Raw genomic sequence first — 15,246 nt, forward strand, 5'->3', positions numbered from 1 at the left:
ATTGGGTGTCATGTGTTTTGATCGGAGCTCCACAGGAGAGCTCGTAACACAGCATCTTTTCTTCACGTGGGCCCCAGTTATTGTTACAGACTTTCCCCCATCTGCCACCACGGTACACCTCCAAATTGCCAGAGCAGCGGTCAGTCCCACCATTCAATCTGATTGATTCTAGGTAGGAAGGCAAAAAATTGAATTAATTCAGATTCTTATTTATCAGTATACATGCATCACACACCGAATTGACCTGCTTTTAACCCATCACTAGAACATGCAGGAACACACACACACTGCAGACTAGGAGCAGTGGGCTGGCCATATCAAACACCCAGGGAGCAAATGAGGGGGTTAAGTGCCTTGCTCAAGGACACATCAACCAACAATTTTTGCCAGTCTGGGGAAATCAGACAGGCGACCCTTCGGTCACAAGCCAACTCTCCAGCCCTCTAGGCCATGACTGCCCCCAAAAGTGAAGACAGAGCTATTAAAACAAGTAAATGAGTTCTATTAACACCAAATATATTTTTTATGTGTTCTTATAAATATCAAGATTGGATGATGAAGAACACAGTGTATTTACTATAAATTGATGGTAAACACTGAAACATATTTTAAGCAGTAAACAGACTTGTATGATTTAGTTTAATTGGGATGAAATAATATAATGAATATTGGTGATGTAATAAAAACTGACAAATAGAATCTGCATTCTACAGATTAAAACAGCCTAATTCTTTGGTTCAGTTTTAAAATCTTTTTGCATATAACACTGCATATAAGTAAATGGACAGAGAAGCTCTGTTGTCAGCTATTGTTTGTGACCTGCCATTCTAAGGCTGGTAGTTTGAGTTTGGACTGTTGCAATCCTAGCTGTTTTCCACCCTGAAGTGACCGTATTTGGATGAAAGAGGCAGAATTATGGGGTATGAGGGTGTCTGATAGGGTCATGGCCAGTGCAACTTATTAACTGTAACTACAGTGGAGCTGTCTGTCAGGAGAAAAAAAAAGTGTTTGAATTAAATAAACACAAGCTCCGACAGTCTGACATACAGATCTGTCAATTAAACCCCAAAACAGCAGACATGAAACCCTTTTATTCAAACTGAGATCTGATTATGGGTTGGGGGGTTAGGAGAAAAAATAAATATGAACCACCAGAACTCTTTTTAGAGGGTACAAATAATGAAAGAGACCTGAATGATGAAAGAAAATAATTAGTTAAACTATTTTTTATAGAATGTTGGGTATATGGTTATGGTACTCAGGGCTTTTTGGAGCAACCCCAGTCACCATCAGTGCATTGGCTTTATTTTGAAGCCCTTGCCCCTCCAATCAAACATGATAATGACTCTGTCATGAAAAGTGTATGAAAAAAGGAAAAAGTTTTTTAACATTGTTTTTTTTTAGAGTGTTGACATATTAATTTTGATGCAGGTCTTTCTCAAAGGGGTCATATTTTTGCTAAACACACTTTTATTAGTCTTTGGTACATTTATTTGTGTATTTGGGACCCTAATAGTTCAAAAAGTTTGAATTTGAAACCCTCCAGGTGCTGCAAAGCTGTCTTTATATTCATTTTGGCAAAAATTTTGTGGATTTCTACAACCCATTTCATTCATTCATTCATTTTCTGAACCTGCTTTATCCTCACTAGGGGTCACGGGGTCGCTTGGAGCCTATCCAGCTACATAGGGGCGAAGGCGGGGTACACCCTGGACAAGTCCGCCAGTTCATCGCAGGGCTGAACATATAGAGACAAACAATCACTCTCACATTCACACCTATGGGCAATTTAGATTAACCAATTAACCTATTAGTGCATTGCTTTGGATGCTTTGGATGGTGGGAGGAAGCGGAGTACCTGGAGAGAACCCACGCAGACACGGGGAGAGAACATGCAAACTCCACACAGAAAGGTCCCACCCCCGTCGACTGGTGTTGGAATCGAACCCAGGACCTTCTTGCTGTGAGGCACGAGTGCTAACCACTGCACCACCGTGTCGCCCAAAAAAATTCATAAATGCATTAATAGACATTTTGAGGGGTTTTCGTTCTTCCCGTACCGGAAAAAAACGAACCATGGCATGAACCATTTTCATTCCTTCTTAATTAGTTACTGTCTATAACTAGTTACGTCACGACATTTTGCACATATAAGGTCAAGACTTTCCAACGGAACATTTCTCCGCGTACGCCATAACTGTTTATCAGCAGATGCAGTTGTAGTCCATACTGAAAATATGTCCAAACTTCAAGCCGATTACCTAAAATGTTCAGTGGTTGGTTGTTTTAACGAACACAAGTGGCTGAATGGGACAGAACAGCACAGCCAACAACCTGGAGGGGGTGGGGTGTAAAGTGGCTCGTGCATTTAAAGGGCCCAGCACTCAAAATGACCTTTCTGGTGTCATTACTCAGAAATATTGTTGAAGATGGACTGTGAGTTGAATAATGAAGATTTCAGACCCAAGAAAAAGCATTTACAGTTTATGTAGACCACAGGGAATGTTTTAAAATGTATAATTCCATTTAAAAAAGGAAAATATCACTCCTTTAAGTAGTGAACCAGTACAAAATGTCAAACTAAACCTTTCAGGACTTCATAGATCTCGCAGCATTGTCTTTGATTCTCAGTCATACAGATGTCCCATGAACTACTCCTCTCACACATTCACACCTGGACATTCAACCAGCATTTTCTCCTACACTTTGTAACAATTTTTCAGAATCATGCATGTGGGTAACAAAACCTGTCATCCCTGTCAGATACATACCTGTGCATATAACCCAGCATCTTCACTGTGCCTACAGTCATGGATACCCAAAGCCTTTCTGACGGCAGTCAGAAAGGGATGTCTCGTACCAATGCAGTCAATGTTATCAATCAAATTCTTCCTCCACCGCTGCCAAAAAGGCACCGGATTTTGCACTCAGAGCATTCCCACAATTCATTTGTCGGCATGCAACCGTCGCATCTTCAAACCCCCATCCGTCATCACAAAACTGTTCCCCATTCTCCCATATCGTACATCTCCACTCGACCCGAGCATCGATTATTCCCGCCGACCAATCGAATATGTTAGCATCTGTGACATTGAAAGAATGAAAACTGATGTTATATTTGCTTTAAAATGAATGGACAACAAAGGTTGTAATTTTAAGACAAAAAGAAAATGTGTAACTTACTTGAGCAGACAACAGTGGCATCAACACAGCTGAAATTCTGAAATTCCTGAAGACTGCATTCAAAGAGAGACTCCTCATTTCCTGAACAGTTGGCTTTGACTCCAGACAACCCATGTGCCTCTCCAAAATCTAACACTTCACTCTGATCCACAGAAGAGCCACATCCGGCCAATCTGCAGGCTAGATCAGCTTCCTCCTTACCCCAGCCACTATCGCACACTCGTCCCACTGATTATTGTGGTACAGTTCCACTCTCCCACTGCAACGATTACTTCCATTGACCAGCTGCACACTGTCTGCAAATGATGTAGAAAAATATTTTAGTGTTTTAGACCACAAGTGCCAGGTATGCCATTCTGCACTGACAAGCGCAGCACCCTAATACAAATTAACCATAGGAAAGAGCTGACCCCAAGACAGGCCTTTAAAGACCACCCTCCCTCAATTTGCCTAATGAAGCAGAAATGCATACAGAAAAAAAGGACACACAGGAATAAATAGTTTGGAGAAATAAATAGAGGAAGAAAATGCAAGAGGGGGAATACTGGGGGAGATAAATAGATTATGAATTTTAAAAAATGCCAATAAATTAATAAGCTGTCAGATGAAAATAAAAGATAGAAAAAATGAAAAAAAGAGATAAAGAAAATGTAAAGAGAAAACAACACAAAAATAATGCAGGGATAGGAACAAAATAAATAATAATGGTATGGAAAATGGACATGTAAATAAATGCCTTTTGAGTTTTTTTTTTTGTATCAGTATTGGCACCAAGTTAATGTTATCGAGCCATTTTTATATTTCTGTATTATTATTAATATGGCTAGGGTCGGTCCTCGATAGCCCGGACCCTCGGGACAGGAACAGATGACATGTCCAGACAAAAGAGGACGTTTGATCATCCTATTTATATTTACTTTTGATTTGGAGCCAGAGAAGTGAGCTATAAGAGAAAGGTGTGACCTCCCCCAAGTTCAGCTCCTGCAGATACAATTCTTCATTTTTCCTTTGATAGATGCGTTATTGGTCTTGGCTCAGCTTCTTGGTTGCTGGAGCTAACCCGTGCTTTTCAGGTTATTTTAAATGTAGGATACCAGGCATGATTCAGCTTAAAATCATGACAGGTGGTCAGTAAAAAAAAAGATACACACAGAATGATACCTGAACAGATAACACCAACATCTTCTCCATGGTTACAGTCGTGATCTCCTAGACGATTGTGTGGACAGTTGAGGATGGAAGACTCACTACCAGAGCACTGTACATTATCCAGCCAGACGCTGTTACTTCCTGTCCAAAGAAGGCCTTTTTTGACTGCGATAGCTTCCACAATTAAGCTCTCGACACAACACTTCAGCATTGCTCATCTCCCAATGTCATCACATACTGTCCCCCAGCTGTTCATGTAGAAGACCTCCACTCTACCAGAACACGTTTACCTCCCACCAGCCGTACTTTTCACAATCTGGATCAAAACATAAATAACTGATGATTATCACAGCATACTGTAACATATCCTTTTTTTGAGGCAGGACTATGGCAAAATTTGAATAGGATGTTTCAGTCATTAAACCTAACTGTAACATACTGACCTGTCAACAGTGGTAGACTCAGCAGAACACAGGTGAAAAATCACAACTACCAGTCAAAACATTTTTGATTCTGTATTTAGGGAATTTTAAAGGCAAAATTTATAAAGCAATTTTTAAAGCTAAACAAATGAGAAACTCACCCAGTGACAAATAACATGCCAAGTGTAGCTTTTCAACAGAAATGAACATCATGTTGTTCTGAAGAAATTCTGTCAAAAAAGTAACAGTAGAAAGTATTTTTACAGAATTAACAATTGTTTTACTTTTTGGCTATGTTGTTTCACCATTTGTTCTATGCTAGAATAATAAATTCCTGCAGTAGAACAGTTTATAATGGTTACATAACTGTCACTGTCATTGTTGAACTTAGACATACAGTATGTTAAACTATCGCCATTCTTTTCTGTCACATTATGTAGACGAAATTAAAATCTCAGTGACCATCTGCACAGAATCATAGTGTTAACAGAGCACAACACATGATATGAGTCCAAATCCATGCCACCTCATAATTACATTAAATAAATTAATCACATATTACCGATTGAAACTCAAGCTCTTAAAATGACCTGTATTTGTGGTCTGAATTTACTGAAATAACGTTCATCATTTTGAGTCAAAATGTGGTATAGACACTGAGCTCTAATCTGCAAGAACAGGTTATTAAACAGTGGTGCAACAGTGGTGAAAGTATTTTCCTTACCTCACAACATTTGAAGCAGGTTTTTTCTCATCACAAGTCCTTATCTGGCAGCAGCTCTCAATCATTCAATAAGGGACAGAAGAAGTATTTATTACTCTCTTGTCTTCTGGTTAAATGTGTTGTAAGTTTTTCACTACACATTGGAGCTAAAATTTATACCCACCCCTCACCTCAAGTGTTTCATAATAGACATGAAATGGCACAGTGCACAGTAGGTCATAAGTCCTAATATGAACCGCTCTGACAGTAGAGCCTTTCCTAATGTTTCAGTTCAAGCTAAGAGGTGTTTTACAGATTCATTTATAAATGGACATGACTTCAGTTTGTATATTTATTCTCTTGTGTACAGTATGTGATGTGATCAGTGTTCATTAACCTCTACAAATAAAATAACAAACAGTAAGGTGCATGCACATGGCACATTGAAACATCACACTTTACATTAAAATCATCATCACTGGACCCTCTATTTGATATCAATATGCTAATGAAATGTGCATGTGAAGGTCTCTGTGTGTATTATGTGGAAAAAGTGTTGCAGTTGTGTAATGGATGAGCACAATGTTGCAACTGACCATTCAGCCTTTTTTAAGGTTCAAGGATCAAGGTTTACTTTATTTATGCCCATGGGTAGATTTGTTTTGGAGTAGAGGTGATTGCTTTGGCATTACAACAAGACATACATTGACCATATTAGGCAGGTACTTGATCAAGCTTACAAAAAGGACAAAAAGTACTCAGTGTTCCATCATTCATCAGTATAGCAGCATGGATAAGTAAAAGAATAACATAAATAAATAAATAATTGAAATAAATAAAAACAAGATGCAATAAAACACAATAAAAACCCAGAGAAGATTAAACAGTCTGGGATAAAAACCAATAAGAGCATAAAATTTAAAAATTTGAAGTCACAATAACAATAAATAAGCAAAGACATAGAATAAATAACTAAATTACGTTCATAAAGTGCAATGTCACTATTTCTTATTGAGTTCAGTGACGGCGACAGGAACAAAGCTGTTTTTATAACGCTGTGTCCTGCACCTTGGGATTAAGAACCTCTGTCCAGAGGAAAGGAGCTGGAATTCACCTTGTAAAGGATGGGAGCCATTATTAAGAATTGATGAAGCCATCCTCTGTACTTGTTTAGTGTACAGGGAGGCGGGACAAGACTGGGACTCACCAATCAGGTGACTGGACCATCTAACTATTTGATTCAGTGAGTTTCTCTCTGCAACTGAGGTCTGACTGAACCACGCCACCAGGCAAAAGATAAAACAGACTCAATAAAGGAACGATAAAACAAAGTTAAAATGGTTCGGTCAATGTGGAAATGTGCCAGTTTTCTAAGGCAGTAAAGGCGCTGATGGCCGTTTTACACAGATCTGCAATTTTCATTAAAACTCAGTTTTTCATCAATTATAGTCCCAAGGTATTTGTATGATTGCACTTGCTCTATAGTCTGACCTCTAATTAAAGTGACTCCGTGACGGCCCTGTTTTCATATTACTCTGACACATATCTGTGTAGAGAATGTATAGTAGTGGTGACAGGACACAGCCTTGAGGGGAACCAGTGGAGGAGAACACTGGGTCGGACAAAACCCCATTTATCCTCATCTTTGTGACCTGTCCGTTAAAAAGTCTAAAATCCAGCCCATCAGATTTTTACTGATTTTAAACTGTTCTAAAAGCCTTTTGGTTAAAATGTGGGGCTAGATGGTGTTGAAAGCAGAGGAGAAGTCTAAAGAAAAGCCTTGCAGATGCCCCTTTACCCTCCACATGTTTAACAAGAAAAGCACTCAGAGAGCGCAGACCTCCGCCAAGACAGATCTGCCCCCCCCATCACCACCAAAATGTATCATTTCTTCCTTGTGCCAGTATCAACATTTCCTGAAAATTTCATGAAAATCCATCCTTAACTTTTTGAGTTATCTTGCTAACAAACAAACAAACACAAAGCAAAGCGATCACAATACTTCCTGGCGGAGGTAAAAATCAGTGAAGTGCGGTGAGGTTTATGGCTGGTGAGGCACTGACTTTTCTTGAGTCAGATTTACAATTGTAAGAACTGAAAAGAGCATCTAATTTCAATATTCATCTGACAACTAGTAATGCTTCATATCCCATCAGCATTCCGCTTTCAACTACATTTACACCAACACATATACACAGGAACATATTTGTCTACAAAGAACGTTTCTTTTATAGAAATGGATAGAGCACCCTTCTTGTGTCTAAGCAATTCATATACTGTAAATAAATTAAAGTATAGAGATGTGTGCCGCACGTATTTAATTTTAACCTTCAGTAAAACTTTGTTATTTTTCAAACTTTAAGTTCTGGTGCTTTAATCAATTTTAATAAAGGTTGTGTTGTGTTTCGATTTATTCATGTTTTGCGAATTGCTGTCCGAAGGAGTCAACAAAGATGGGGTAAAACTTTTTTTTATCAAAAATGTACACTTTAAAAATTTAAAATATACTTTCATTAACCCAACAGGTTGTCTATCAAAATTATAAGGAAAAAAAAATTAGGCCAAAAATTTAGTTGTCAAGTACTTTAATTTTTTCTACTTACTCCCATCTTATTTTTAAAAAACAAAAACTTCAAACCATTTTTGGCCTTACTTTTACTTATAGATGAAGTCCATGCGCCCATCCTTCTCCACGAAAAGCTCTATGACTTGATTGAAAAGTCTTCCTTATTTTCTCTTAGTCCAGTTTCGAGAAATGTTTTAGTTTTGCAATACAATCCTCCATAGTGAGTCGGATCAGGCAGAGCATAAAAAACGCTGTTGTTGACCTGCTAGCTTTAGTTTGGCGACTTCCAATTGCTTCTATTAAAGCAGTAATGCAGCTACAAAGCCCCTGTCAGTTCATGTACGCCCCCTTGAGGTGAGGCAGAGTACTGCCTGCCTCACCTTCTGACTTTCTCTGCACTTTAATGTACGATCAGCAGGAACAATTCTCTCACACGAACATTAAAGACATTACACAGACTGTAGAGAGTCGTACTGTATAACAAATATTTCTGTAAAGTCCATATTGACGATATGCTGAGGAACAGAAACGGGCACGGATCATGTGACCCAGTTTGTATTGAACTGCACAGTCAAATCTGAGGCAGAGCTCTGCACTGACTCACTCAGAATTTTGCCCTGTATTTGATCGCGAAATACTCACATTCGGCGATTTTTACTTAATAAAATGTCAAAAACGTGTAGAGTCATACTGAAAATGCATCTTTAACACAGATCACTGGAAAATATTAATATTTATTTATGTACTTTTTTCTTTTTTTATCATGATGTGCCTCCCCTGACCAAACGCCACTGTTACATAGATGGTACAGGTTTCTATTTTGTACCAGTGGTGTAGTCTTGTGATACGCAGGTACACGCCGTATACCCACTACAGAAGGTCCCAAATTTCCATATAACCACTGAAAATTTGCAAAGATAAGTATCGGCACAGTTTTGTTACATAACTTTCACTTTACTGTTCATAAATTCCACTTCTCTGTGTTACAAAGCAGACACTTTTGGACCATGTGGGGCTTCCGTCAAGCGTAACGTTACCTGACGTTTACTACTAAGGAAGTAATCAAATTGTACGGTGGGAATGACTGGTCTAACACTAGACAGTGAAAGACAGTGTTGAAAAATGAAAGGAAAACAAAGCCAAATGACACTGTTTCAGTATTTCAGTAAGTCTACCATTACTACTGCCGGCTGCAGGGGACAGTCCAGCTGTGCTGTGGCTGCTGCTAATGCTAGTATTACTGTAAGAGCCTGCTGACTGCAGAGGCCACAGCAGCTTAGCTGATGGTACAGAAGGACAGTCTGATGACGTCACCATCCTACCTGGTAAGTGTAACTCCTGTATGTTATTATAAAAACAGTAACCACTGTTGTAACAGCCAGTGATTGGCACATTGAATTATATCGAACACTGGCTAAGTGGTGGTTTGGTTGAAATTAATGAGGTGCGGCTGCAAGTGTGTGTGTGTGTGTGTGTGTGTGTGTGTGTGTGTGTGTGGTAGGTGTGTGTGTGTGTGTGTGTGTGTGTGGTGTGTGTGTGTAGACGAGAACTGGACCGGACCATCCTAATGCAGTGACAGTCAGACAAGGGAATTCAAAACACATCCTTGGTTAGAGTGGAGAAACGGAAAGGTTAGGTAAATATTAGACAACAGATAAAGTTGGTAGAAACCATGTAAATGTACAAAGTTATGCTATATTCAAATGTTAGTATAGTTCATTCATGAAATTGTTAATAAAATTAAATTAATTCGTTGGACTAGATCCAGCGGTGCCACAGGGACACATTTCCTGCTCAATAGTCTATGTGTTTAAACTAAATAACTGATCTCCATGTTTAATACCATGTATGGTGTTCAGAAGTTGGAAAATGACTGTACAGCAGCCCTATGGGCAGTGTTTGTTTTTTTGTGCATCCTCTTCATTAGCCAGTAGGGACCCGCTCTTGACTAACTAATGTCATCACCTTTCCTCTGAATTATCCCACCTCTATCAGCCAGTCGATCATCAACCTGTACCTATCTGTCATTCGAGCTAGCGTTTTGCTCACACTATCGGACCCGCCCATCAGTCAGTCGGAGCTCATTCCAGAAGCTGGCGGAACTAAACTCAATGTGCCTCACGGACACTTTCTATATTTCATGTGTTTGCCATCATGCGTCCAATGAATGTAAGTGGCTACTGGTTCTCACTGTTGGTATATTTCTTTTCATTTGAGGTGATGTGTGTGTGTGTGTGTGTGTGTTGTGTGTAGTTACCTCCGCCAAGGAGGTTATGTTTTTTGCCAGAGTTTGTTTGTCTGTCCGTTAGTGTGCAACATAACTCAAAAAGTTATGGACAGATTTTGATGAAATTTTCAGGGTTTGTTGGAAATGGGATAAGGAAGAAATGATTAAATTTTGGTGGTGATCGGGGGTGGGGGGGCCCACGGGGGGGCCCATTTCCAACAAACCCTGAAAATTTCATCAAAATCTGTCCATAACTTTTTGAGTTATGTTGCACACTAACGGACAGACAGACAGACAAACAAACCCTGGCAAAAACATAACCTCCTTGGCGTGGGGGGGGGGGGGGGGGCACGGGGGGGGGGGGGGGGCACTGATCAGCCTTGGTGGAGGTTTGCGCTCTCCGAGTGCTTCTAGTTTCTCTCTGTTGTGTGATGTTCTTAGTTAGCATCAGTGTTATCGTGTTTAGCAGGTTAGCATTTGCTACGTTCTATTCATGTTCATGTTGCTAAGCTAGTGAAGCTGTATAATAGCACTGGTAAACTGTGAGTGCCCGTTGCTCATGTTAAGTGAGTTTATGAGTGGTTGTTAACCGTGGTGGACTGCTCCGTGACTCTGCCACTGTTCAGATTATGTTAGGGATGTTATATTCTTTGTGTCTGTCAGTTGGTGCCTTTAGGTGGCCGCATGGTTGAGCATCAATGACTAGTTAGCTACACATGTGGCCACTTAGTGGATTGTTTCAGGCTTCCTACAGCCATTGACGGCAATGTTAAGATCTGGCTCCCTGACTCATCATTACTTTGTGTCATCTACTCGTTCATATTCATTTGCATAGAGTTTATATTTCACCTTCTTTTGCTTGAATAGCTAATGATAACTTTATGTTGTTTGTATGTACATTATGTTGTGTGCTGTGAAGCAACTTTGCAGAATTAATGTATGTTTTGTGTGTTGTCTATTTATATAGATACCATATTTGGCAAATAAATATACAAGAGGACACTGATCCTTAAAATAACATCCTGGAGTGACCTTTGTGTGTGGATCAAAATAACTAACCAGTAATCAATATCAATCCAGTCCTTACACGACTACCTGCAGTGATAGCTGTCGTCCGAACCAATCAATCAATACAGTCCTTCCAACCATCACCAATCTAATATATGGATAGGTTTGAGTACGTACTTTCACATGACATGTTGCAATTTACAGAAGAAAATTTTGGGTAAAAATACTTAAAATTACTGAGTGTGACATGGAGACTCAAAATTAATGTTTTTTTTTTTTTTTTTGTCACCTTTCACAAATGCATGTACAAAACATGCTGGTCTCATAAGAAATGGATCCTAAATGAATCATAGGGCTTTAACTATGATGGTGAAGTACAATTGTAATCAATATTGGATAAAATATTGAAATGACAGGGCTCAAAATTAACTTTTTGACCTAGGAGCACTGTGCTCCTAACCCTAAAATGTTAGGAGCACTGTGCTCCTAACCCTAAAATGTTAGGAGCACAGGCTAAAATCTAGGCGCACCACTATTATATAAAAAATTTGGAGAACAAGCAAAACTCTTGGCCATACCAAGTAATATTCCTATATGTATTTAGCAATGTTAACAACCTAGAATAAAGTATTTGAATAGAGTATGAAAGAAAAAGCTTACATTGACACAGGTGCAAAACAATTGTCAATGTGTGGTATATACTTTAGTTGGTTCTTGGAGAAGAATCACACCATTATTTGCAACAACCAACTTTTTTATTTCATGGCCTAAAGGCCCTTAGGGGCCGTTTACACGGCGTTGGATTCAGTTGACTCCAGGAAGATTTCATCGCGGATTAGCCTTCTGTTAACATGGAAACGGTGCCTGGAGTGCTTGAATCCGGAAACTTTTGATACCAGGGTCCAGGGTGGAACGTTATCGATACGCTCCGCATTCCAGCTCCGTGTTAACGCGAGTCGGAGCGTTCGGGGTAAAATATGACGTCACCGCATGCGTGCGCAGCCAAGAACCGCCAGTAACCCACTCCGGGCCAGTTGGTGCGGTAATGCGCCTCCAAGCTGGTTTGCCAGCCTCTATGACACAATAAAGCTGCAGAAAAAGAAGGAACAACCACAACATCAATGGCCGGTTTCAGAACAACATACGTGCTGCTAACTGTGCTCAGCTCGTCTGTCCAGACAAAGAAGTCCTGCGTCTTTGTACGACCACTCGCCATTGTTGTTTGTAAATAGTGTGTCTGCCTCTCCTCTTCTTCTTCTTCTCCTCATTTAAAGGCTGTCTAAACCGGAAATTGTTTGTGCGCAGGCGCCTGTTTTACCACCACTGTTTCACTACAGCTCTACATCGCCAGCTACTGGTCTGGCATGGCCACTACATCGTATTCAGCCGTCCTCGCGGACTCATGTTAACGCAGATCGTTATCATAGCGGCGGCGTCTTAACGCGGAATGATTTTATAACGCAAAGGAGAAATCTTTGCGGAGTGTTGCCGTGTAACGTACCCTTAGTCACTGTGGTCTACACCACGCCTGAAGTCAGGAGATTGTTTCAAACGTCGGTGGAGTTATTTGATCCTTTTGTTTATGCCGCGTGCGCACGCGAGGGGGGGGACTAGATTTTCCGCTTCAGTCAGCGGGGCGTGGAGCTTGTTTATTTTCAGCTGACGAGTTACTTCCGCAGCCATTATTCTAGGCGCACGTATTAATTTTCGCTCAGTTTTTTATTGGCGCACCGTGCGATCGTAATCTCAAAAACAGTCGCACTACCGAAATTTTCAGGCGCATGCGACCGTAATTCAGTCGCAGTCACGAGCCCTGGTTGTGTTTTTGCTGTGATGTTCATCAAATTAAAAGTCTGCGAATGTTGTCTGAGGCGTGCCTATTTTTAATGAAGCCTGTCTGGTCGGGATGGATTATGACTGGAATGACTGTTTCCATTCTAGTTGCTAATGTTTTTGTGATAATTTTGAGATCTGTATTGATTAGTGAGAGAGGACAATAGCTAGAGGGGTGTATTGGGTCCTCATTGGGTTTTAACAGTAACGTTATTATGGCAGTGTTCATGTGGGGGGTATAATGGAGGTAGTTTTTATTTCTGTAGTTACTCTGAAGAGTAGTGGTGATAATATGTTCCAGAAATGTTTGTAGAATTCTGCAGGAAATCCGTCTGGTCCAGGTGATTATTGTTCGGCATTTTGAGCAAAGCTTTATGTAGTTCTTCGAGGCTGAGTGGTGATCTAAAAAGTGGGCTAAATCAGATGGTATTGTTGGTAGGTTGAGATTATTTAAAAATGTGTCTATTTCTGTTTGACTGGGTTTGTTATTTGAAGAGTAGAGGTTGCTGTAAAATTTGTGAAATATATTATTGATTTCTTGTGGGTTATGTGTGACTGTACCTGTAGAATTTAGTATAGCCGGTATTGCTTTTTCTTTTTTGTGTTGTAATACATTAGCCAGATATTTACTTGATTTATTACTGTACTGAAAGTTTTCATATTTGAGTTGTTGAATGATGAATTGTGTTTTCTTGTGTATGATGCTTTCCAATTGAGTTTTAAGTTGAGCTAGTTCATTTTGTTTTGCTTCACAGGGATTGCTGGTAGTTGGTGTGTAAGGTGTTTGATTTTTGTTTCTAAACTAGTTTCTAGTTCCTGTTGCTGTCGTTTCTTATATGATGAATATGAAATGATTATTCCTCTAATGACTGTCTTTCCTGTTTCCCATAAAAGTGATGGTGAGATCTCTGGAGAGTCATTCATCTTTAGAAAGGATGTCCACTCTCTCTGGATTAATGTGGTAAATTCTGGATCCTCAAAAGTGACGTATTGAATCGCCACCTTGTGGGGGACTTGATGTGTTTGACTTTTTATTGATAAGAAGACTGGAGCGTGATCACTGATTATGATGGGATGGATTGTGTTTCTTGGATATGCTGGGTAATTGATTACTTACAAGAAATAAGTCGATTCTAGATGAAGACTGATGGTGGGAGGAAAAATATGAATATTGCCTAGATGATGGGTTTTTCATTCTCCAACTATCGCAAGTCCAAGTTCCTTCATGTATTTTGATTATTTCGTTGAGTGCCAGTGTCTTGTGTTACTGGTGTGCTAGAGCGGTCAGTTGTGGGATCGATGACGGTGTTGAAATCTCCGGCTATGATGATTTGCTGAATTATACAGTAAGGAGAAAAAGTTATGGAAAAAGGATGGGTCATCATTGTTAGGCCGTAAATGTTTGCAAATGTGAATGTTGTATGATTAATAGATGCATTAACAATGACAAATCTTCCTTGTGGGTCAATGATGGATGAGTTATGGATGAATGGGATATTTTTATTGACTAGGATAGAAACACCTCTTTGTTTTGTGTTTAGCGTGGATGAGAATATTTTATCGAATTGTTTGAGTTTAATATATTGTAGTTCTGAGTTTGTAAGGTGGGTTTCTTGTATAAAACATATATCAGCCTTTAATTTTATGAGATGATTGATGATTTGGATTCTTTTAGTTTGTGTACGGAAGCCACGTACATTCCACGTAACCAGATTAAGTGTCTGCATTATTCTGTGTTTGGTATATCTTGTCTTGAATAAGATGTAGAGAAGAAGCCAATAGGGAGGGGGAAGGGAGGGGGGCTGGTTGCTATAACTGCCTCAATTTTCGGTACATTAAACATAGATGACTAAACACATAACTACACATAACGGTGAGTATGACATCAACATAACATGTAAGCAACATAAACACACATAAGAGAGAGAAAAAAAGAGAGAGAGAGAGACAGAAAACAACAGTGAGGTAGATGTATAAGTCCTCTATAGGGCAAGCAGGCGGTTACTCTTTTTTTTTTTGTTAGGAGCGATGTCGGGGTGAGTCTTACAGTTCGAAATGCAGGGTTGTTACAGTTATATGTATGAGTCTATTACAAATTGTTCAGAAGAGCCATGGCGTGATTTTGGAGTTGCGAAATAATTGTCCGTCGATATAA

The 15,246-nt window shown here is 39.6% G+C and overlaps 1 long non-coding RNA gene across 1 annotated transcript; it reads left to right on the top strand.

Annotated features, from left to right (window-relative positions):
- The first annotated feature begins 30 nt into the window (after positions 1-30).
- On the top strand, positions 31-15,099 carry LOC115415097 (uncharacterized). The gene is made up of 3 exons (XR_003934761.1): positions 31-143; positions 11,422-11,427; positions 15,089-15,099. It is a non-coding gene; the product is annotated as an uncharacterized LOC115415097 (long non-coding RNA).
- Positions 15,100-15,246: the final 147 nt, after the last annotated feature.

Source organism: Sphaeramia orbicularis, chromosome 24, assembly GCF_902148855.1.
Source record: "Sphaeramia orbicularis chromosome 24, fSphaOr1.1, whole genome shotgun sequence".
Taxonomy (NCBI): domain Eukaryota; kingdom Metazoa; phylum Chordata; class Actinopteri; order Kurtiformes; family Apogonidae; genus Sphaeramia; species Sphaeramia orbicularis.